Source organism: Thunnus thynnus, chromosome 2, assembly GCF_963924715.1.
Source record: "Thunnus thynnus chromosome 2, fThuThy2.1, whole genome shotgun sequence".
Taxonomy (NCBI): Eukaryota; Metazoa; Chordata; class Actinopteri; order Scombriformes; family Scombridae; genus Thunnus; species Thunnus thynnus.
In genome coordinates, this window is record NC_089518.1 from 27775261 (window position 1) to 27800021 (window position 24761).

Below are 24761 nucleotides of genomic sequence, written 5' to 3' on the forward strand. Positions count from 1 at the left end.
TCCAAAAGAATGCCTCAGGAGCTGCTTCTCTCATCTCTTCTGCTACTGAGCCACACAGTGATACCAACAGCAGTTGTCACAGAGGAAAAGAGGAATGATTTGTGGACCTTTTGGGCTCACTCCAGGTTATATTACTGATTAACATACCTGTACCCAAAGTGGGGAACTAATCAGTGAAATTACGTTGAATGAATATCAAATCCATCAATGCCTGGTCAATACTCATTTGCACCTACAATGGAGAAAATCCTTCCTCAGTGAGTCTTGGAAATAAGTATTTTCTAATTAAATGGGGCAAAGACAGATTTTAAATGCTGTGTGTGCTTCATATTGCATGCACAATTAAGTGTGCACAGCTCTTTATTTTCCCATCTGTTTCAACTGGCTCAGTAATTCAACAGACACGATGTATCCTCTCAGAGAATCTTGAGCCTTACCATTCGGTCAAGTTTCTATCCAATGCATTGTATTGGCAGCTAAACTTCCAGTACTTTGGTTCTGCATCGGCTCTATAGCGTCTGTCCTTCTATATCTGAGATGAGTCAATTTTCTGTGAATCTCTTATCTGTCTGGCACTATTCTCCTTTTAGCCTCTCTTTTAGACAAGCTACGGTTTATCTGCCAAAAGGGCAGATAAACCGTAGCTTGGCTTGATGACTTGCTGAAGTAATCAGATCAAATAGAGGGGAGGTGCTAGCAGACCTTACAGGGTTAAAAGTCAATATGAAACCTGAGAAAGTCTTCACTGACAATAAGACAAGCGCTCTCAAGCTGTAAATTGTAGTAAACTGATAGATAATAACATTTATTAATGAGAGTAATAAAACTCTGCATGACTCAACACACTCAGTGCTCTAAAAGCCAAAAGGTAATCCCTTTGCATTTTTTTTTACCATAAATATTAAATACACAAATATATGGTTATTCTGCAACAATTAATGTTCAATTAAAAATAAAGGAAAACCCTTAAACCCAAGGTTGTGTCCCAATGCCATATTATACTGTATACTGATACAATAAACTACTGTATATACTTATCCTGACAGTATCTTCATAAAGTACTGTCTTGGCACTTAATATGGAGGATTTTTATTTTATTTTGCCATTTTATGCGGACATAAAATGATACAAGACATGTGACACTGGAAGACTGCTGAGGATTACATATGTTATAAAGGATTTATAAATATTTCTCTGGCCTTATTGGTTATATAGAATTTTAAAGATAATTACCAACTGTTTTTTTCCTTTTCCAAATAATACGCTCAAAATGAGTGCAGAATAATTTTCCTCTTGTAGTAACATGTCTTTGTCAGTGAAATTAATTTTGAATATGCAAATTATTTTGACGAAATATCTAGGTCCTCCAAAAATAGTTGAAAGCTCTGGAAAAACGCTGGTAACTCTTTGAAATCTCGGCAAAAAGTTAGTAAGGGGACGTTGACTGGGTATGTTCAAACTATTTCCAAGGTCAAGATTGAATTTTATTTTGGTTTGCGTAGTACAAATCAGCAAGAAGATATGTCACTTCCGGTCGCCATCTTTCTTTAGACTCGGAGTCGCTGCGTTGGAAACACACCTTTTCATTTTGAAGCGGGCGGTAATTTCATCCAAATGGACAGACTGTGGATGAAGTACCTTCAAAACTGCAGTAAGTGTTGTGAAACGGCCTTCCGGATTTTTGAAAGACTATCAGGGATTCAGAAAAAAACCCAGATGCTGTAACGTTAATTATCATACATGAGGGGCGCAAACGGCTGCTAACAGATAGGTAGCTAATTACAGCCTGAACGTGACCCACCCATTTGATAATTGCCCAAACGTTCATTAAATTGGTAAATAAACTTGTTTTTGTTGTAACTTTTAGGGTACAGTTCCCCGTGGTAGAAGTGTTAACGGCTAATTAATTTACCGGGTGAAACATGCTAAAACGTTTAGCTAACGTAGCTCTCAGCTTTTGGTTACTAAACATACTTCCACCACAGTCTCTTGAGAATTCTTTTAAATTTGCTTTTTGTCAGGTTTACAGGTTACACTATATGGTTTTAATGTCTTGAAAAATCACAGCTCTGTTAAATTAGTGAACATACTAGCTGTGATTTTTTTTTTTTAAATGTATCTTTTAAACTTTACTTAGAACATATACATTTTCTTGTAGGAATATTAATTATGCATTCCTTAAAAAATAGAGGCAGATTTAAAGCAACAGCAAGGCTACCATTACTATATACAATATACAAAACATAAAATAATAAGTACATGTACATAATGAAAATAAATGTACTTAAAGGACCAGTGTGAAGGATTGAGTGGCATCTAACTTTGCGGTTGCAGATTGCAACCAACTGAATACCCCTCCCCTCCCAAGCCTGTAGGAGACCCTACAATGGCAGCGAAACTTGCGAAAAACACGGAAGGCCCTCTCTCAAGCCCCCAAGAACAGTGCCGGGCTTTGAAACCAATTTGACTTAGTGGCCAAACTGTGTAATTACAACAGCACGTCATGCTATTGGGCCCAAAACAACTTCTTCCCATAGACTTACATTGTGAAAGATACGCCTGTAAATCAGCAGATACATTTTTTTTTAGCATCACAACCCTTGTGAAATTACTGGTTTCACTATCAAAATTTTATCCATTCGTTCCGATGACATTTTGAAAGTCTAGAAGAGCTGCATGACTGAATCAGTTTATCCCCATTCAATTTAGCCAGAGGGCTAACTAGAACTAGAAGCTAGCGGTCTCAGCCTGCGGAAGTCTCTAGTGAGCATACTCCATGGGTGCACTGGGCCCATAGAGCGTGCGCAGTGTGTTTTCAGGAAGTGGCTTTTTTGGCTTCATGTGCCACTGAACAACTTTCATAGGAATGAGTTTTGCCCTACCTCCGACATTTGTTTTTCTCCTCACATAGTGGTCCCTTGGTAACCAACGCTGTATCCAATTCTCTTTATACATCCATGCCCTCTCTAGAGCCAGTGTTTGGTTTGTCTGTTGTGGGCTACTGTAGAAACATGGTGGTCCAACATGTCGGGCTCCCTGGAAGAGGACCCGCTCCCTATGTAAATATAAAGGGCTGGTTCTAAGCTAACAGAAACACAAAGATTCTTAATTACAGGTGATTATACACTGATTAAAACATACTTATGAATATTATACTCCATTTTTACCAATAGGCCTTATTAATTTTGCTTCAATTACAAGTTTAAGAAATAGTCATCTGATTCTTTTTGTCTTACTGACTTTGTAAATGAAACAGTGTTGCCACTAATAGCAAGAAGCATTCACCTTTCTTAAAGTTTGAGTGTGGGGGGAAATATATATGAGCAGTGCAGCTAGCGATTTATGAAGGATTTGACATAACTGTCAGTAGGAAATGTGGCCCAGCCACTAATCCGCTTTGATACTTTTGAATCAAATGTTGTGTGAGCTGTTCACAGATTGCATTGCCAGTGTAAAAACATTTACTATGCACTATAGAGTATCAGTCAGACAGACATACATAATTTGTCAAACTGCGTTACTGTGTTATCAGTATCTTTTATATGTTGCATTAAGACAACTTCTCTTTTTCTGAAATTGATCTCTTTATATGTAAGCTTGATTGAGAGGAAATGCTGCATCTTGTCGCAGTATCCCACACTGATGTGTCACAAGTTAAACAGGCGGTAGACTGGTCAAATCTGGAGGCCACTGGCCATGTGAACACACAGTTTGTTTACATTATAATCTTACAATATACATTTCTGCACAGCAGGAGTCCACAGTGACAGAGCAGGTCACTTTTCTGATTGAAAATAATAGTATAAAATTTGCTGCACTACTAATCTATACCTTTTTGTTTAAAAAAATAATGAAAGGTGACTGCTTATTTCTCAGCACACAATTTCACTGTGTAACAAGTTAACTAAGAACAACACAGATTAGTATGTATTAAAAATGGATTAAAGTAAAATTAAGGCATTCACCCACTTGTTTTCTTGGTGTTTTCAACAGTTGCTGTTGCTACAAGCAACCACAATGCATTTGGCCAAAAGTCTTTGTTGTGACATAATGCTACATAAAAGTTACATCTAGGCTATATGGCACTTGGAGTAATGTTTAATACTTTGTGTAAATAGCTGCTGTGTGCCAGCATTTTGGTCCTGCAAACACAGATCAGTCTCTTGTTGGCCATAAAATAAAATCGTAGTGCTTTTCAGAAGATGTATTCACTTCAATTCTTGCCTGCTTTGCAGTATTTATACTTGTTGGTTATACAGAGGGAAACTGATCATGCACACCTCTGTGCTTGTTGCTGACAATGATGGTTAATGTTTTAACTATAATTCTTTGTTTCTCACCCTCCAGTGACTACTAAAGTCCATTTTTGTGTAGGCAGCACTTTTGTCTGAAATGCTGTGTAAGACTGCAGCAGGACATACATCCAGTTTTGTTTTTAAAAAATAGGCTAAATAAACACCTATTAAATTGTAAAAGGCAAAATACTTTGGAGTATGTGCTTTTCTTTGTGTTGACATGTTATCAACACTAATGAAAGCAAGTGGCCAGCTAGACAATTTTCTAACTGCTAATAATATAACTGCCAATTTAGATTTTTAGGGTACAGATTCCAATGTCTATAATATTGAATGTCAACATTTATGATATATGCATGTGCAATGCAGCACAGCATAATAAAGCAGCACAGCATAATATTAAAGATGTGAATCATGTCAAATAAGTGGGCAGACCTTTTTGTGTATGAAATTCAAATCAATACACTAGTCTACAAAATAGTGCTAAAAAATAATGATATTTATAAAGAAAATGTCACCACTCAGAAAAATGTTTTGGTAATTTTCATTTTTTTAATAGTTCTCTTGAACAGACAGGGTTTCATACTTGCTGAACTGAAATGTTGGTTTCCCATGATGGTTATGTTTTAAGTATCCTGTGTGAAGAGGTAGTGACTAATAGTTGGTTTACAGACAGAGCAGTATCAGCATCAGTCATATGCTCAAATCTGTTATCAGTCCTCTGTGGTCTGTGACTACACCTTCATTTCAGACTCACTTTCATCTTTACTCCAGACACACAGAGATGTCTGTCGGAAAGCCATGACTGATTACCTTGTCGTTATCTACTGAGTTTTGACCAAAAATGTTATTCTGCTTTGTACAAGACTAAATATGTGTGACCTGTAAACATGGTTTTGTATGCACAGTAGCAAAAAAGAAACCCAATTTAGTGAAAAAAAATAGTACTAATACTAAATAATAATAATAATAAATGTTGTTCCTATGGTGGTGACCAAGAATCTAATCAGCATTTGTAAAGATGAACACATCATAACTAAGTCAGAAATTAGGAAAACCCAGTATAACAAGTTAGCTTTCAAGCTATCACGTCAGACACCTTTTTTCTTTCTTTCTATCTTGAATCAGATAACTTGATGAGTGAATTTCCTCATGTGTTTTTCTGGTCCTTTTAACCATCTGTGGTGCTTTTTCACACTGGTTGCCAGCTAAGAGCTGATTAGCTCAGCAAATTCAGATCAGCCCATAAAATAAAACCTTAGTGCTTTTTTGGAGATGTAAGATTAGTGTACTTCAAATGTTACTTGCTTTGCAATGTTTACACTTGTTGGTATGCAGGGAAAAACTGATCAGTCACATCTCTTTGCATCACAACTCTATTTTTGGACACTGACTTGACTGAAACAGATAAGTAAATTCTCCAGGTGCTTTTAAAACCATGTATTGTAATTCACTGCCTTAAGGGGCTTTTGCAGATTTAACATGTTTGCCATCACCAGTGTTCGTTCTAATTTTTCTGACATTACAATTTACAAACCTGTCATTGCAGAGTGCGGCAATGCAAATATTCACCGCAGTGGATCAATCAGTAATGTTCACCCTCTCTTCTCATGATCAATTAAATTACTAGATGATGGTCTACACAATCATTAAATATGTGGCATTTGCCGTGTGATAATGTACTTCTGTTCTTCTTCCTTGAAGCTTAAAATTATATGTCAGTGTAATAATAATCTTCTGATGTTATTTCTTAGGAGCAAGAAATGCAACAGATGTAATGTAAATACAATGTTTAGCTGAAACTAATATGTAGCTCCTGTTCATGGTTAGGCTTTTAAAGTGCCTTAGGCCTGAAGTTTGCTACTTTTGCCATTTTTTAAAATCTGGCTCTTTTTTAGTCTAGTAATCATTTAGACTCAAAATGTCATAGTGATTGCACAATTAGTCATTGTTTTAACTCTATACGTTTAAACATATTTCTAATTTCATCAAACAATATGCTCAATAGAAAATGAGAACCAAATGAGCTTAGCCTATCTTAACATGTCTTAATCACCTCAAACTATGTCAGAATGAATTTAAATTATTACCAAGGGACCACTATCATGTGAGGTGAAAAACAAATGTTTAATGAATTATTAAACCACACTTTTATATTTAAATTGAACCTAATTTGTAGCGAAAGATCTTAATGTGGATGAATCGTCTTAAAAACACTCTTGCTGGGGGAACAGTGTAGTCTGATAAAACTATATACAGGTGGAGGAAGATACAGATGTCTCAGACCTGGCCACACAGAGCTCATCTGTTAAATGTTACAGTCCATTGCCTCCGCAGTGGTCTGGCTGCCTTGTTGTCACGTCTCCAACATCCTTTGACATTCAGTTTCATCAAAAACGCTTGTCTCTACTCCCTGACCAGTATGTTTTTTTTATTTCTTCTAATCTCTTTCTCTTGGACAGATTATGTCTACCTCCTTTTGTAGTACACTACACTTCAGTTGACTCTAGCCATGCTTCAAAATGGCAGGCTAGTGCAACTTTATATCATGTAAAGGCTCCATTCATCTGAGAGGAATGGAGGAAAGAGGAACTGATACTGTGACAGAATAATGCCACAGTGTCAGACTATTGTGTATAGACTGAACAACTTCCTTATGTGTGAACTTGATTTCTTTTTGTAGCAGTTTCGGTGTGACTGACGGAAATTGCATTGTAAGAAAAAATGACAAAAGTTCCCCAATTCCGTTTGTCTCAGCTGAAGGGCCGATAGCAAAAGACAGAGGAGTTTTTGGGATGTCATTTTTTTTCCATGTGAAAGTAAAACTACAGACATGAAGGGGGTGTTTACTCACTACTGCCATTTCATGTATATGTAGTTCTGTCACACCTTTTTGAAGTGGAATACTTTAATATTTATTTGCATTAGGGGCAGGAGGAAAAAATGACATAAGAAGCACAGCCACGTAAGAAGTGCAATTCTTGTCTTCTATGATTCTGAATTGATTCACAAATGTCAAAAATGTTTTTTATGACTGATTTTTGTAATAACATTAGTTAATAACATTATGTTGGCAGAACAAAGGTGGAACTATGAGGGCAGTGTAGCAATCAGGTGGTGTACAGCTCGCACATGCTCGAGTTTTCTTATAGACCTTTTTCTAAAAAGGAAAGCGTTTGGGTGCATTTTGGATTTCATAATACAATAATTGGCTGTGTATGACAAAGTATTTTGTGAATACTCAAACTGTCACCCACAGACTGTCAGTGGAGCACCAAACTCCAGCACTAACAAACGAGACAGGCTGACTGACACACACTGCAGCACTTGTGACTAATCATTTCAGCTCGGCAGATTTAGTAATAATAAAGATAATTGTTAGTTGCAGCCCTAGTTAGCATCATATATTGGTGGTTTTGTGTATTTTAGTCCATTAATTACAAATTGCATTCGCTCTTCAATACATTTTATTTTCCAAAGCCAATCATAGGGTTTCCTCTCTTCCAGACAAACATTAATTCATTTCATGCAGTACAAGTATAGTATAAATAACAGTATATAACTGCATTATAATCAACTTGCATTGAAAATAGTTTAAGATAGGTGATCTATTATGGTCATTGTAATATTATTTCCAGACTTGGCTGCTAAAAACATTTTATCCATAAGTTTTGTATAATGATAGAAAAACAAAACATTTATGTAAATAAAGGAAAGAGGTGATGTCCAACTAGCACTGGAGTAGTAACATAGTAATAACATTAATGTTAAAAAATAAATATGCAAGCCAAAAGTGGTGGAAGTGATTTAATAATAGAACTGAATCAAAAGTCAACTGTGGTAGAAGTGACTTGAGTAATTCAAGAATCAACACTAACATCAGTGTTTCCATTACACAGGGCCATCTGCGTCGTTCTGCCACAGTTTTATTGCTGCTGCCACAGAATCATGAATAATGAAAATTCTATTATGAAATCTTCAATCAAATCATAAAGCTGCACCACATGGCACATGATTGGGGAAAAAGCACTCCTTGTGAAGATGAGTTTGACAAGACAGAAAAAGTAGATATTAAAAAGTGTTTTTTAATGATCAATTTAAGCCCTATTCAGATAGAATTATTTAATAAGCAACATTAATTAAGGAAAGTGTAAAGTAGAGTCATACTCCTCCAGATCTTAGACAGTACCAAGCACAGTGACTTGTAAAAGACCTATTTCTTGTCTACTACACATAAAATCAAAAATATATGAAGTAGGGCTGTAGTCTCCTGGTCAACTGGTCGATTAGTTGGTCGATATGCTCTTGTCCGACCAAATTCTCATTGGTTGAATAATCGCTGTGTTACCTTTTAATGAGGAGAAAAGTGCTACATCAATAGCCTTCCAGGATTAATCCATTATTTCCTGTGGCAGGAGGGACAGACTAACGAATTACCTGTGAAAACCAAGCGGCAACCTCTAGGGTGGTAAAATGAAGCCAATGCGGAAGTGCCAAAAACTGCAGTTCCTTGAATGGCCACTTAACCGTAACCCTAACCCCAACCCTAACCCAAAAGCGAGTCAAACCCCATAGACCCCCATGTTAAAATGCCCAACTTAACAGCAGAAATAAACATGTTTACAGCCTGGTACAAAAAACGGTTTTGGTCTCTATAGCTAATTTCCCCTTTCATGACAACTGTACGGGGGGTGAATTTTTTTATAACTCACCTGTATAAATTTTATTAAGCCATACAGTTATGCATAATGAAGGACATAGCTGCTTTGAGTGACGGGTCCGTCAGCCACCAGGTGGCTTGTTTCAGCCATGCGGCTCGCCTCTTTGCCCATTTTTGATTGGCTGGGAGTTAGGCAGCGTCACGCACTGCCAAGATGGCGACGGCCGGAGCAGCTTGCTTTGAGCTTCAAAACAGCTCTTCAGAAACCAACGAGTGACATCACGGTAACTACGTCCATATTTTTATACAGTCTATGGTGAAAACGGGTAATGTGTATTCAAAACACTCCTGTTGTTTTCACACTTTGAACTTGCCCAACCTAATGGAGTCTGCTAGGTCTAACTGTACTTAACGTTTACTGAGCGTTTTACTGAATCAGTGTTTCTTCTATAATTATAACAACGAAAAGGCCAAAAGAAATCTTTTTAATGCCAAAAATAAAGCCAAATATCCATTCATTTGGAAATCAATAGCGTTCGGGAGTCTCTATGCAGTGCTGTTCTGAAATGTGAGTCAACCTCTGTGTCGTCGTTAGCTAATTAGCTGCTCAGCTGCAGCACATTAAACAGCATGTAAACATACCTGCAGATGTCACAACGACCCATTAAATGCTCGTTTGGTTGTTGCTCTTCAAAATCCCTGCTAGCAACACGCTGTCTGTCCGTGACTTGTACTCACAGCAGTTTGTCTAAATTGTCTTAAATGACATTAAATTTCGCAATTAATCTGTGGTTCACATGCGTGCCGAACCGTGGGGGGCGATCCGTACGGATCACGGATTAACTACGATCTGTTGCACCACTAGTGGCTGCTGAGTTCACTCTGTCCTGTAACATCCAACAGTTTTTATCCCCCCCCCTTCAAGACTAATCTTGAAGATTATATACAATTTCAGTCAACCAAGATTTTCTTTGGTTGACTACAGCAATAATATGAAGGCAGTCCACATCTTGTATAGAAAGCTTACTGGTTGCTGAATTTGTAACTGCTGTTATTAATCCACACAAAAGTAACACTGCAACCAGAACTGAAGGAATTCAATAACAGGAATACATTGGTACTCAGAGGTGAAACTTAGTGACTTTTTTGACAGGATATTAAGCATTTGAGACTGTAATTAATATTGGGTTGACATTAATATTGACAGTTGAACCCCAAACTGGATAAAACTCTCATTCAGGCAATACTTAAATAACACAAAATTACTATAAAGAAAGAGTTTGATGTTAAATAAAGCTCATAATCCTCACTGCGTTGAATCTAGCTGCACTCATGTGATGCTGATTATGTTTGCTGTTACAGCCTCAGTTATCTACAGTTAAACAGTTTGTCTTTTAGCAAGCATCTTACTTGAATATCAGAGAAGTTGGAACACTACATACATTTGGGACCCAGCTGAAGTCTTATCAGCCGAAATAACTGAGCACACCTACAGATACGTGGGTGTAGAGCTTTGAAAATGCCACAAACCGACCACTGCAGACACACAGTGTAACTGGAGTTATTACAGATTGACGTGATAATTATTGTCATTATTAAAATTACTATTATTGCTACGGTAGCATATCCTTTTTTCTCAGGTGTAGAGCACACAGAAATGTGTTAATTCATGCTTGCATTCAGCAAATTTAATTAATGGAAGAGGTGAGAGTATATGTCATATCAGTTTGTGTCCTGCAGGGATCTCTTGCTGCTATGTGTTTGGGCTTTAATGCAACGATACTATAATTTTATTCCCCTACTGTCCCCATAAATCCGTGGATATACATTTACTTCCTGTGTGTAGAATTACTGCGGTATAAATCCTTGAGATAAGCTTCCTCTCTGATGGGTTGTGCTGCTGCTTTAAGGAGCAGAAAACATTGACATATTACAGTGCATCCAGTGTTTACATACTTTAAAAACATTTTGAAAATGATCAGACCAGAGACATTTTAGCCTCACAGAAAGAAAATAATTACAGGAAATGTCTCTGAACCATACATCTCCTATTTCCGTAAATGTAGTTTTAAACAGACTTGTGTGCTATGAACACACACGCAAACACAGATATGAACCGTAAAGCCGGAGTCGATACTCTTCAAGAGCATTTAATTGCCTCGTCAATAGCAACACCGTCGCAATCGACTGATTCTGAGCCTCACCTGAGCTCAATTACTGTTGCTACTTTGAACATCTGCTGACAACAAACATTCCCTCAAGCAACTTTACATAGTGTTTAATTGATACTTGCTTGCGGTGTCATAACAAACTGATGCAGTCTAATTCAATAAAAATGCAACATCAGCTTCTCAATCTCATCTGGATAAGCTTGTTCCAAAGATTGAGTTCATGGAACAACCTAATTAATGGCTTAGTTTATTGATATTGTACTGTAACATTTTATAATCAGAATTTCAGTATTTGCATAACGTTAACTTCCCTCACAGCACAGCACTACACTTTTGTCAAGAGCAAAAAATTGAGTCTATATCAGATGGCATAAATTTTCTCCTTTGATTTGATTTAAATAAACTAAATTGATTTGAGTAACTTAACTAATCATTTTTTTCCCACAATGTTACTTCACAACAGTTCAGAGAAGTAGAAAATATACAGCTGATGTAAATAAATTGTCTTAAAATTGGCAGGGGCAATTTAAAACAATTTATGTATGCGTCAATAGCCTCTGCTGTATTTGTAAAATGGCTTTATTACATTGTCTGGTTTATATAAGGGAATCAAATCCCAAATGATTTCTACCAAAGTAACCAAATGTAATAAAGCTGTGTTACTTTATTTTTAGGAATTAAAAATGAAAAAGTAGCAGGTTATATTCCTTTTGCAAGGTTTTTTTTTTTGACAAGATCATTTTATAAAGACCTTCTTGATGTGTGGGTTGAGGTTAGGCGAAAAGGAGAAAGCGGTGGAAGTGAGAGAAATTGAAAGCACCGCCGAGGCCTAATGTAATATTTTTAAGCTCTGACAGGATCAGAGGTGTCATGTCATTTCACCCTCTGATGGAGAGGAGAGGAGGGACGCCTGTGTGCGTGTGTGTGTCATGTTGGTACATGAGCTAATCCACATTTCAAGTGCCTGCATGGGTGTAGGGGTGTGTATCAACAAATGAATTCACTTTATTAAGGAAAAAGTAATGTCCATCTGCACTGGTTGGCCGAAAGAGTGTCATGTGGTGTATCAGCCAGTGTGCATGTGTGAGCTGTAGTAAATGGGAGAGATTTTGTTCACTGCAATCAAATGGGCTCAGAGTCTGAGGTTTTCTCTCCCTCCCCACACATCTCATCCCTCTCTTCTCTCATTTGTCTTTGCTCGCTGCATTGATGTCTTCCCTATTACCTCTGATTTGGCTTGTCTGGTTGTGAATACCTAATCATGCTGAAGATCCTACATTTTCATTCCATGAAGGCTCTATTCTTGTCTCTCTCCTTTCCTCTCATCTCATTGGGATAACACTTACTCCTTTTTGGAGGGGAGGGGTGCCACATACAGTTCATGCAGTCATTAAAAAAAGCCCATGCGTGTCGTGACACACATCTACACATATTTTTGTAGTAAATGAAACATGAAGGGATTTCTTTATGGCCATATGAGCATGCATTAGGCTTGGGTGATTGGACGAATATATTGACAATTGGCTGAGTCCATAGTTTTTTGGGTTTTTTTTGTTTTTCTTTTAGGGCGATTTTAACTAACTTACTACAGAGTAGTGTAGCTCCTTTTAAGGGATAACGCAGTGCGGAGAGAGAGCGTTGCGTGACGGTGACCCCGTGTCTAGACAGTAAGCGGCGTAGCTTGAGCAGCATGTCGGCAGAGCAATAGCAGCGGTGAGTGCTCCTTCTGTGTGTCTACACTGGAGGCGTTCAGGTGCAGTGTTGAGCATAGGTTGAAGCCCATTACTCATGACTGTAGTGACACGCATAAAACGGAGGAGAATAGACTTAAATGAACGCTGCAGGTTGCGGTTACGCCAGTGAGACTCGGTTGAGACGTGAGCCTGCATGGAGCCGGTGCGGACAGCTGCGTAGATAAAAATTAGAGCGTATTTGTTGCGTGTGACGTTTACATGAAAAATGCGTCTGACATGCTTGCTGTGTGTGTACACATTAGGCTATTTGTCAGTGAATAAATGCTACAACTCCTCAATACCCAAGCCAAATTACCACGTCTTGCTTGCCACCTGTTGATTAAAGTGAACGGGGTTAGCCCCAAAGTTAGTGACAATGGCCCTGTTCACACCTGGCATCAACATCCGTCTCGGGTGATCCGATCACAAGTGGACAGCTCTAAGTATGTCTGTTTACACCTGGTATTAACATATGTCTTGAGTGACCACTTGTGATCTTATCTCACTTCCCCGCTCTATATGCACATAAACACAGACATCATTTCTACTTGCAAAGACCAAATTCGTTGTTGTTTTTAACTGGCGGGAGGATGGGGGGTCTGTGTCCGTACAAAGCTGTGTTCGACTTGTTTGATAACAGGATAAACAAATATACAATGCATTATGTGCCCCGTCATGAAAATCAAATGCCTGTCCTATTGATTTGCTCTAGCGCTGTGTCTGAACATAAATTTATATAACAAATATAGAGTTATATGCAGCAATCTCACAGTCCAGGTTCATACTGTTTGGAGTAAAGCAGCCGTCGTCCTGATAAATCCTGAGCTCATTATGTCGAGCAGCACAGCAAAACTAAAACCTTTAGTTATCAACTTGACAGGACAGAGGAAACTATCAAGCAACGTTTAGCTTCTCAAATATTTTTTTAGACAGACAAGCGAAAAAATTAATGGTTTAATTTCTATTCCAGTTGTCGATTTGATGAGGGAAATGGGTTAGGGGAAGGAGAAAAACAGGAAAAAACGGGAAGTGGATTACGTTTTTTTAATTCACATGAAAAATGGCAAAACAAAATAATACATTTCTTTATCCTGTTATCAAACAAGTTAAACACAGCTTTGGACGGAGGGGTCATGCACCAGGAGGCAGCGATGCACTCTCTGAGCCTAGTCTGCCGGAAAAGTAGGCAGTCCTTCAATGTGGCTCAGGACACATTGCTGCTAAATGAATGTGGCCACATGCGGCCCAGACCACCTCCGAATGTGGTCGGATGTGATCGGATCTCAATGCGTTTTGGGTGCGTTCACACCTGTACTTAGAGCTGTCCACTTGTGATCGGATCACCCTAGACGGATGTTAATGCTAGGTGTAAACAGGGCCAATGGCTTAGCCTAACCTGAGCAGGCCTTTAAGGTGGACCATCTGTTCTCGTTTTAGTGACAATCTCAGCCGCTCCTAAACAGAAAATGGAGAAATTTCTGGCTGCTGAATCTCTCCTAAGTTTTGCTCATCACCCCCCGCGCACCATACACCCACTGCCGCAAATATATTGACAATCACTGGTTATTGGGCTGATGGGGGCAGGGTAGGAACATTTTGACATATCGCCCAACCTTAGCAGGCATATATGTACCCAAACACCCTTATTTAGATTATCACACAGTGTCCAACAATCCTGAAATTCAGAGCTGTGTCAACTTACCGCTAGTAGCGACACCATGGGGGCTGCCCCTCCGACGCACTTGAGTTGCGAGTGCCCATTTATCGCTGCTTGCAGCTTTAATTATTGTTTCTTTTTTTTTTTTTAATTTGGAAATTCCCATCTTTTACACAAGCCATCTTGTTAAGCTTCATTCTGAGGTTTTAGAATGGTGTTAATGCTTAGATATCTTTCACTAAGACCATCCTCAGCTTCAGACTTCTAACATGTCTTTTGTTTCTTTTAAGACAGTGCTGAATGTCCAGCCACCAGTCGTCTTGCTGCTGCTTCAAAATAAGGTAGGACAAAGATCAGTCTTCTTGTTGCCGACAGTACAAAAAAAAGCTGAATGAGCCCACTGTGTCTCTGGCTGCATACTTGTGTGTTTGTATGTGTGTGTTGGCATGTGTGAGTCCATTCTTTTCAGTCCTTACCAGTGGAAGTAGTGGGGGCGCTACTACCTTTGGGTGGTTCTTAAGACCTTGGTCAGGGGTCAATGATGTTCTATGAAAAATGTATTGAATATGTCACTTAGTTGCTATGTTACAAGTGACCATGGCAACAGTATGCTGTCTTCACTATCACAGGGAGTGTTTTTCTGTATTAAAAATCTTTGAGTGTGGCCTGCTGGGAGTTTGTGTGTGTGAAAATCAAAAGGGTAAGATTACATATTACAATACATAAATTAAGTTCTTATAAAGAAATTGTGCTACTTTATCATACTGATCATACATGCAAAAAAAAAAAAAGCTATCTGAACTCTGGTGAACTTTCTAGTTCAGTGAGGATGCCTTCCTCTTTCTCATCGTACATCTGTACAGTATGTGTCTACTACTATTCTAAATATATAAAACTGCACTACAAATCTTGGACAGAAAATGTTACAGCCCTAGTTTTCAGGTTTTTTTTTAAACCAACTGGGATATAGCCTATTTGATTTGCATGTGATTCTTTGAAGTGCTGTGCCTTGTGAGTGTCTTGTGTCAGGGGAGGTGAAACAGTGATTCATGGTCATCTGGTGGGCAATGATTGCATCTGTCTCACTCTCTATGAGTGCTCTTGAGGGAATTGTGTGGTTAGCCCATGCACATGGATGTGTTTTTGTTTGTTAGTGCTATGACTGCAAGTATCCTCACAACTCACTTTTGTCCGTACCAAGGTGTTAGTGTTAGGTTGTCATTTCTTGTAATTTTGCCTTTTAAAGGCATTTTGCCTTTGCCTGTAATAGAAATCTTATTTGGGTTTGAGGGTGTGGCTGCTTATGTAGTCTGACATCTGTTCGCACTTTTCAGATTTGTTGAGTAATTCAGATGCTGGCCACATGAACAGCTTGTTCACAGTCAGAGAAACAAATGAGCCAATCAGCATCTTTTGGAGTTGGAGATTTTATCATGCAGTATCAGATTGGGAACATTGTGGTGAATAATCACTGTTTACGTCACCGCTCAAAGTGCTCATGATGTACTGCATGTAATAATTAACCATTTTCATAATTTTAAGTTGATCATGCATTAGTAGCAGACACAGGTTTAATAACACAAAATGATATCCACTAATCTTAAAATTATTAAATTTTAAGCACATAATTGTTTTTGCAATGATAAAGCAATAACCATTTTGGTAGCATTCAACAACCCCCTTTGTCATGAGTCTTAGGCGACATTCAAACCGACACTGATTTGAAAAACACAGCCCTCTCATTCATTTGAATGGGGGCAGTTTGTGGGTGCAGAGGGGATGATGTCATCCTGCTAGGCACTGCATTTGCAAATCACAGACATGCAAGTGCACATTCCTGGTGGATTACTTTGTAATGTGAATGCTGTATTCTTGCTGTTGAGCTTGTGATCGTCACAACGATATAAATAAAACTGTTGCCACTGTGATAACTTTCCAGAATTGAAAAATCCTGTCTTTGAGTATCACAAACTGTTGGGAAGTTTTTTAGTGTCTAGGGGAGGGGGGGGGGTCATTCTTCATCTTCTCATATGTAATCATAAAAATAATAACAATAATAATAACAATATGTATTAGGGGTGTAACAGTACACAAAATTCACGGTTTGATATGTACCTTGGTTTTGGGGTCACGGTTCAGTATGATTTCGGTACAGCAGGAAAAAAAAGAAAAATAGAAAATAACATTGTGGTCTTTTATTTTGAAAAATGTAAACACTCAGCAATGGCTCATCGGCCAAAACTATTATTGAAACAGTTTAGTTGCTGCAGTGGAAAAGGAAAACAACCTTTCTGTTCCTTTCAAGGAGTTCAGGACATCTGCTAAAAGCTGTTTTATGATGATTTATGGTCTAACTGTACATAAAGTAGTTGAAACTAGCTTCAACTCCAGCAGCTACAACAGTAATATGCTGCGTACACACTGATGCTTCAGTATTAATAATCTAATGATGTTATATATAATAATATACGGAAACATTTAAGGCCATGTTAAAAGTCCATGTAACTGAGAATTGCAACTGCTTTATTTGAGCTGGATTTAGTCTCCTTCGGAAAAGAGATTTCAATTTCAAGGGACTTCCTGGTTAAATAAAAATTTTATGGCAGAGGGATCAAACCACTACTTTTACTCTCATACATTTTAACTACATTTTTCTCTCTCAGAACTGGTTCTTACAACGTGCTGTCTGATCACAGCAGAAATCCAATGTTTTTATAGTTCTGAACGGCTTCACTCGAAGGCGATGAAAAGCCGACTGTCACAGAGAGGGGACGGAGACGCAGTATCATTTCACTACAGATGATAATGGGGTATATTCTAATAATAGCGTTTGTCATTCTGACAACGGCGACACTACTGGGTAACCAGTCTAATTTGGCTAAGCTGGCTAGCATAAACCCTTTAGCATGCTAGTGGTGTGCTGCCATTAACGTTATGAGTGGAACTTGCGCTCTACAATAATAGCTCCATGTGTTGGAGTAAGCAAATTATTTTGACAGTAATTGTTTGAGTCACGGAGCGTATTCTTTGTACGACTGCATGCACTGAACTGTAATGTCCCTGCACCGTGACGGTTCGGGATGAATACACGTACTATTACACCTCTAATAAATATAAATATATAATCTTCAATACTGCCTTCTAACAATAATGAGAAATTTTATTCATGCCTCCTCCCAGTCACATTACAATCCAGCACACCTGCAGAGCAGCCGCCCCACATTAACCTCTTATAACAGCCACATGAGTCTCCTGTTTTACCTGTAAGACTTGTTTTAATGCTGTTGTTCGACGTCTGTGATGTGAAAACATCAGATTTCCACACAGTTAGAGAAATAAGAAGTGTGCGTCCTGGTATTAATTCAGTTAATAAGTGCACCACGGAGCGTTTCTCCTGCCCGGCTGCTGAGAGCGCTGTCAGCCGAAGAGTCAAGCACACTGGGTGATAGAGGAGGTTGTACCAGCGTCTGGTTTAAAAGTAGTTTAGCCAACTTTGATATTTTATTATATTATTGTTAGTCATTCACATTTACATTGATCAAGGTTAAACATATAAATATAATATTACAGTGAGGTTTCTTAGGTCCTAGGTCCAAAAACATGGAAATGTAATTAATATTTATTGGTCAAAGCAAATACTTTAAAATGCATCTACAGTACTTATTGACTGTCAGGTTTTGAAAGCTAATGTATGACAGTTTTCTATTGATAAATATGTGCTAGACTCATTCACAGTTACAGTGACTGGAGGAATAAATGCAGTGTAAGTGTCTCGCCCACTAGGGGTTGTGGTAGATATTACCTTCCACTTCTGGAGTTCTGATCTGGCCCAGCCTACAAATCTGCAGGCCCATATTATGGGACGATATTAGATTATTATAGATGTATTAGAGCATATGTCAGCTGTTAAGGACAAGATATTGCAGTAGAGAAATGCTAAAGATAATCTAGAAAGAGTGTCACCATTACATGTTTTGAATTGTTCAGATTTTTTAAAACTCTGATATTTAAATCAATATCTGCTTCAGAATTATCGGTTGGGCTCTTATCAGGATGCCCCAAATTTTCTTTGAACATAACATACAGAAATAACTGTTCTATTTATTCCACTAAATTTCATCATCACATAGATTGTTTTTTAGAAGCTTATCTAATAATTTTAAACCTGTAATTTATTCAGACCACTGTTTGATTGATTAATTAAAGAGGCTTGTTAATTCTCAGTCCCTGAGTCTAGTCTTAACTAATCTTATTTTAGTTACTGGGTGAGTGCTAACTCAAAGAACTGATTGTACCCTATGTCTGTGTTTGTCCACCACAGTCAACTGACACACTACCCCCACCCTCTCTCTCCTTCCTCTTCCTGAGGTGTCACTGACTGCAGAACCACAGGAACAGGCTTGAGGGAGACTGTCTGAATTATATTCCTCTCTTTTCACTTTTGCCCTCTTTTTTAATCTCCTCAAGCATATGCTTTCACACAAAGCTGGTATTCTCTCTCTTAACTGCTCGTCGTGTCACACTTTTGCTCGCCAGAAGACAGTGGGTGGGCATCTACGGTCTTGTGGGTGAAAATGTATCTATAAGTATCTCTTTATCTTAACACCCCAAACCACCATTTCCACCATGTGCCATGTTCCACCCCTCAGTCTGGCAAAACTTGTAAACAACTATTCATCTAAAACTGTGTGAGTGGTAGAAAGGCTTCTTAAAAAAAAAAGAAAAAGAAAAAGGAGAGGCATTTCCCCCAGTTTCTTATTTCATTGGGTCATGTGTTAGTGTGAAGAAAAACAGAAAATCACAAAACCAGGCATAGCATTAGCAAGATTCAAAACCCATGTTACTGGTAGTATTATGCATGATTAGACTGTGCATCCATCCATAACTAACACTAATTCTGTGAGTTGTCTGACCTTTTGATGTTTCCAGTGCACTTTTTAAAACAAGAACCCTGTAAAAGGGTCTTAAATATGCACATGAAGATTACATACGTGATGTTGCTAATGCTAAAAGACTGATGATAAAGCCAGTTACATGTCCCAGGCAAAAAGTCATCATTCTCAGTTGAATATCCATAGGGATTATTAAAGAGTAGGACTGTCAAAATTGGCCAAAAATGGTGCTTGATTATTGCTTCTAAAGAAACACACAGGTTTGAACAGTTTGAATATCTATTTTTGCACATTATGTCCATAAGAGTAAGATGGAGTCCGTAAGATAACCAATACAATGAGAGACCTAACTACTTGTATAGGTATAGGTATTATAAAACATCTACAAACCTACACGTTACAAAATAAACAAATAAAATGTCCTACACCGTAACTTCATTTAAAGACCGTTGACCTCTCTCTCTCTTTCTCTCTCTCTCTGTGTGTGCACTGTGGTTGGTGCTAGAGTGAGAACTGAGAACGCTCTGTGTCTCTGAGCGAGAACAAATAAATGATTCATAACTGATATGTTATTCCATGTTGATATTGTTATTGATATCGCCAAATTTTTTACAAAGGTTACCAAAATCCAAAGTATTTCCAAATGGGGCTTTTTAGATTGCTCAGAGTGCAAATCACTCTCTGTGCAGCCAAGTTGGGTTGTGCAAACTCTTTGCAATTATTACCACATTGTTGTTGTTGAATTGTTCCCTTGTTTCAGCTTGAACTACACTTTACTTTCAATCAGTGAAGGTGATGTTGTGTGACTCCTGTCCATCACGCAGTACATTCAGTGCAGCAGCCCAGGCTCATGCCAGAACTCTCGGGGTAAACAGCACAATCGAATATTAATTTTCACAATTGTATGTCTGTTGTTGTTTTTTTTTTTTAATTCAATTATATAATCGAATTTAGAATATTTATTGACAGCCTTATTAAGGAGGACCAGTTGACGTAGAAGACATGTTCTTGTATTGCAGAGTAGCTTGTCAGCTGTAGTATTATAGCGCAGTATTGTAAATAAAAATGTGATTTAACTGTTATTTTAACAGAACACTGTTTGGATGATTAATATAGAGAAACACTTGGACAAGCAACACAAAAGTTAGACCTAATGCTTTATTGTAAGTATTTTTTGAGAATGAGGACTTAATGATCGTCCCCAACCCTACAAAATAATGCATTTAGCTAATGATATGCTCCTGGACTTTAGAGCTAATGCTAGTTTAATACTGTAGGCTAATAAGCTTGATAGCTGGGCTAAGGATTGCAGCTCAAATCAAAGCAGCTGTTTTATCCATTACTTAGACTTTTTCTTGACAAGCCTGTCATGCTACACAATTAATCATACTAAGGCAGAGATTTCATTGCATAACCTCCATGAAATCATGTTTATTCTTTACATGCTCTGTGTTACATCATGTAATGAACTGGGAACCTTACAGTTTTGTCTATTTTTCTGATGGCTGGGGAACTACTACATTACCTAAACAGTAAATCATAAGGATTCAAGAAGTTTTTCAGAAATGTATTTTTTTTTATGCAGTGGAAGATCGAAAAATTAACCATGCCGACTTATCATTTAAATCTCGACAAGAAGAATATGCATATTTCACAAACTGCCTAACTATTCCTTTAAGATAAATTGGATTTAAGCTGTCTGTCTAAAAAAAAAAACAGGAGTATACCCTTGGGACATTTCAGTACCTCACAATCATATTGTTTAGCTTGTCTGCAGAAAAGCTAAAGAGAATGTAATTAATATTTTAATTAATAGAGGAATTGTGAGAGAAAGCTTTTTCAATCTCAATCTCAATTTTCACTGAGCTAATTCCCCTTCATTTAGAATCATGCAGCCTTACTTGTTATAAAGTAGGTCACATTAGCATAGCTTTCTTTTTAGCATCATTAGCATGTTTATGTGTAACGTAGGTATATGTGGACCCCTGGCACTTGGCTCTCATGAGCTCTGAGTGCGTTTGAGAGGAGCAAAATCAGTAGTGCGTCATGGACTTGCTGACGTAAATTCACTTCCACACTGTTGGCCTCTGTGTACCAAAGTCCTTTGTGGTGCTTTGTTTGTGTATTGTTTTTGCCACTTCACATTGTAGTGCCTGCGTTACCATCACATCTGCATGATGTGGAGAGGCTTGTGGAGTGTTTATTTGCTTCAATATCCCTGCAGGAGTCTGCTTTTTAATAGTGCATGAGCGGCTTCATACCTCTATCAAATTAACACTTCAGTGATGTTTTTGTAATGTCTCTCATTCTACCTAGCTGTTTGTTTTTTCAATTTCACTGTCCTCTTCTAACACCACTCTTTTCCATTTATCAATTTGTTGCCTTTTCTTCTCTCTCTCACTCCCTGTTTCTGTTTCAGTGGAAGTCATCTCAACCTCTCTGCTTCTATCACTATTCTGGCCACTTGGGAGCTGGAGTGCATTTGCTACGATGTTTACGCATATCACTGATAAATTGTTTGGCTTGATCTCAGAGAGCAGGCCTGTTATTAGAATGGTTTATCTGATTTGGTGTTTGGGGAAGCAAAGTTGTCATTATTTTTATGTAATTAAAAATGATTCTCATAGGGCGGCTTTTCATTTATACAGTGTTCCCAAACCACTGCACAGTAGCCTGACTCTATCTGGGGCTTTTGGGTTGGTAATTTGGTGCCACTTCTTTCTTGGTTAGATTAAAGATGTACACATGCTTTTTACACAATGAAGAAACCTTTATGATTTCATCATTTGTTTCATCTTCATTTTTGTCACATTTAAATGTCTTGATCGGGCTTCAATTTAGAGTCTGCATGTTCATTGTATTAGAATTCAGTATTCAGAGACAATCTGAGTAACAAGGATCAGCTTGGCAATAGCTGATCCTTGATTTGGTATTTGTTCTTAAAATATTGAGATAAGTATAATAATTAAAATTTCTTTGCCCTCATTCATTGCTGGATAAAAGAGAAGAATTTCACAGTCTGTAGTCATAAGTGTTGAATCTAATGGTCTATTATTTCAAAGACATAATTAAGTTTACTTTAAGAATATATGTTACATGATCCAGTTATTCTATGTTTACATTTTGTCACAGACTCATCATCTCCTAAAGCATTATTTGCTGCCCTCGCATTGACATGTTATTCTTTTGGAAGATTTTTGCTATATTCCCATGACATTAATCAGCTGCTCCTAAGGGCTCTCAACTTTTTGTTTGTGTGAGTGTGTGCATATGTCAGTGGATACTTGTGTGAATGCACTAATGGCATTGTGCTTAGTGTCATGTCCAACCCCAAAGACTGTGTTTCGTCTCAATTAGGTCAACGGTTGCTTTTTTCAGCCTAGTGTTTGCTTTGCTTTTAATCACACTACTATTGGTTGAAAGGTTAGTTTCCCAGCTAAAAAGCAGGCCTATAAACGTAGTAGCTTAACAAATGTTTTTCCCTTAGAAATCATAGAAATTCTTCTGGCCTGGTGGTATGATGCAAAAAAGAGAGAAATATGGTCTCAAAATATATCCCTTTGTAATGGTATGTATTTCTAGTCCAAGATAGTTCTTTATAGTGCTGAAAATGTGAAATTGAATCTGCTCAGAAGGAAAAGATGTCTTCGTGCACAAAACAGACATTAAGTTGGTTTTGATGAACTTGAAAAATTTATGTATATTACAGCTGCAATGCAACTATTCATTTTGATTTTTTTTTTGAAGAAAAAAAGTCAAAATTCTCTGATTCTCTAATAGTGTTTCCCCTAGGTTTACTGCTTTGGGGTGAGGGGATAGTTGCTCCACCTTACGCTGAAACCACACCAAAGAGCGGCGAACAGCGTCCTGCAGCGAGCTGGCATACAATCTCTATGGAAAATCTTTGGTGGCCACACTTCACCATGGTTGCTGCCTTCTGCAGCGAAGTGTGGCCAAACTAAAAGTTTGGAATAGTTATGTTGTAAGTTGTATGGATAGAGATTGCCAATCTACTTGGTGTGACTGGTGAGTTTGAACTGAGAAGCCATAGTTGCATGTGGATCAGTATCTGGATGTGCAGTTTCATAACATTTGTGCATCAGAGTTTGCCTTTCTGCTTTAAGTTCAATGTCCACCTCGCACACAAGTGATAAAATAGGCTGTTTATGTCGGACATGAAGGCAACATCATGATCATATATGTGACAGCACACAGGAGAAAGTGCATGTCGGCATGTTGGACGAGATAAAAGAAGATTATGCAAGACTATAAGGCTATGTAAAGACTTTCTGGTGTGACGTACTAACGGGTTCTGCCTTAATGCTGCAAGCTCTTGAGTTGTGAATTTCAAAATTTCAAATGACTTAAAAAGTCACAGGAGACAGAATTGAGTAATTTTACAGCACAGTAGGCCCCCACCATCACCGTAATCCATCCCAAAGTTAATTTTTCTTGTTTTCCACAATTCCAACCCTTTTTAAAGCCTTGACAAAACGATTCCAAACACAGAGAAGCTCCAACAGTAACTGTTGATGGTGAACAGTAAAAACTAAGTTAGATTGTTTTTACCTCTTGATCAAAAGGACAGTAGGGCGCCAAGGGTTTTTGAAGTAATGATACACTCCGACTTGTATTAGGGAGCAGAGCCTCCGAGAGAATCCAAAGTGTAAATGATCATTAGTCTCTGAATGTATTTAATGTTAATGTCGAGATGAATTTAACCAAATTATCCACTGGTCCATTATAGACTTGAAGACCTTTGGCCACCCACTCTAGAGGCTTAATTGGGTTCATCTGTTAGTTTGTTGCCATTTAAAAAAAATGTTGTACTTTGTACCAATTCTCTGCTACTTCTTAGAGATACCAACCACAGATGGGAATGCCAGTTTTGCGTTGTGTTCTAGTTTGTGTTTTTAACAAAATCTCTGTCAGGGTAACCACAGATTTTCAATACCTGTTAGATGCTTAGACCGCCTATTATTAGTGAATTAGTTTTAAAGACATTCTGAATTATCATGGACTCTGGGTAATGACTGAAAGAGATTGTTGGTTACAAGAAGCTGTAATTAGCTTCCTTTGCAGAATGTCAGGGCACAACTTCACAAGCAGAGTAAGGAGCCTATAAATCTATAAGAATCTTGGAGTAGAAACGGTGATTCTTTGCATTGAAAGGAGCCAGTGAAGGTGGTTTGGGGATCTGATCAGGATGCTACCTGGACGCTGCCCTGTGGAGTTACTGGGGGCAGGTCCCACTGGAGGCAAACCCAGAACATGCTGGAGAGATTACATATCATTTCTGGCCTGTGAACAATTTGGGATTCCCAGGAAATAGTTGGAGGAGGAGGCTGGGCAA

At 38.0% G+C, this 24761-nt stretch overlaps 1 protein-coding gene across 17 annotated transcripts in view; it reads left to right on the forward strand.

Moving 5' to 3' along the window:
- Positions 1–1524: 1524 nt before the first annotated feature.
- Positions 1525–24761, forward strand: part of gpat2 (glycerol-3-phosphate acyltransferase 2, mitochondrial) — a 142897-nt gene continuing 119660 nt past the window's right edge. For 9 of the 17 annotated variants that reach the window (XM_067613925.1, XM_067614004.1, XM_067613917.1 and 6 more), the window contains exons 1-2: positions 1525–1651; positions 14807–14857. The gene's annotated coding sequence lies outside the window, so the exon portion shown is untranslated. Of the gene's footprint in view, positions 1652–1719; positions 1836–14806; positions 14858–24761 lie in introns of those variants that run through there. The other 8 variants (XM_067613964.1, XM_067613955.1, XM_067613934.1 and 5 more) reach the window with 3 other exon arrangements.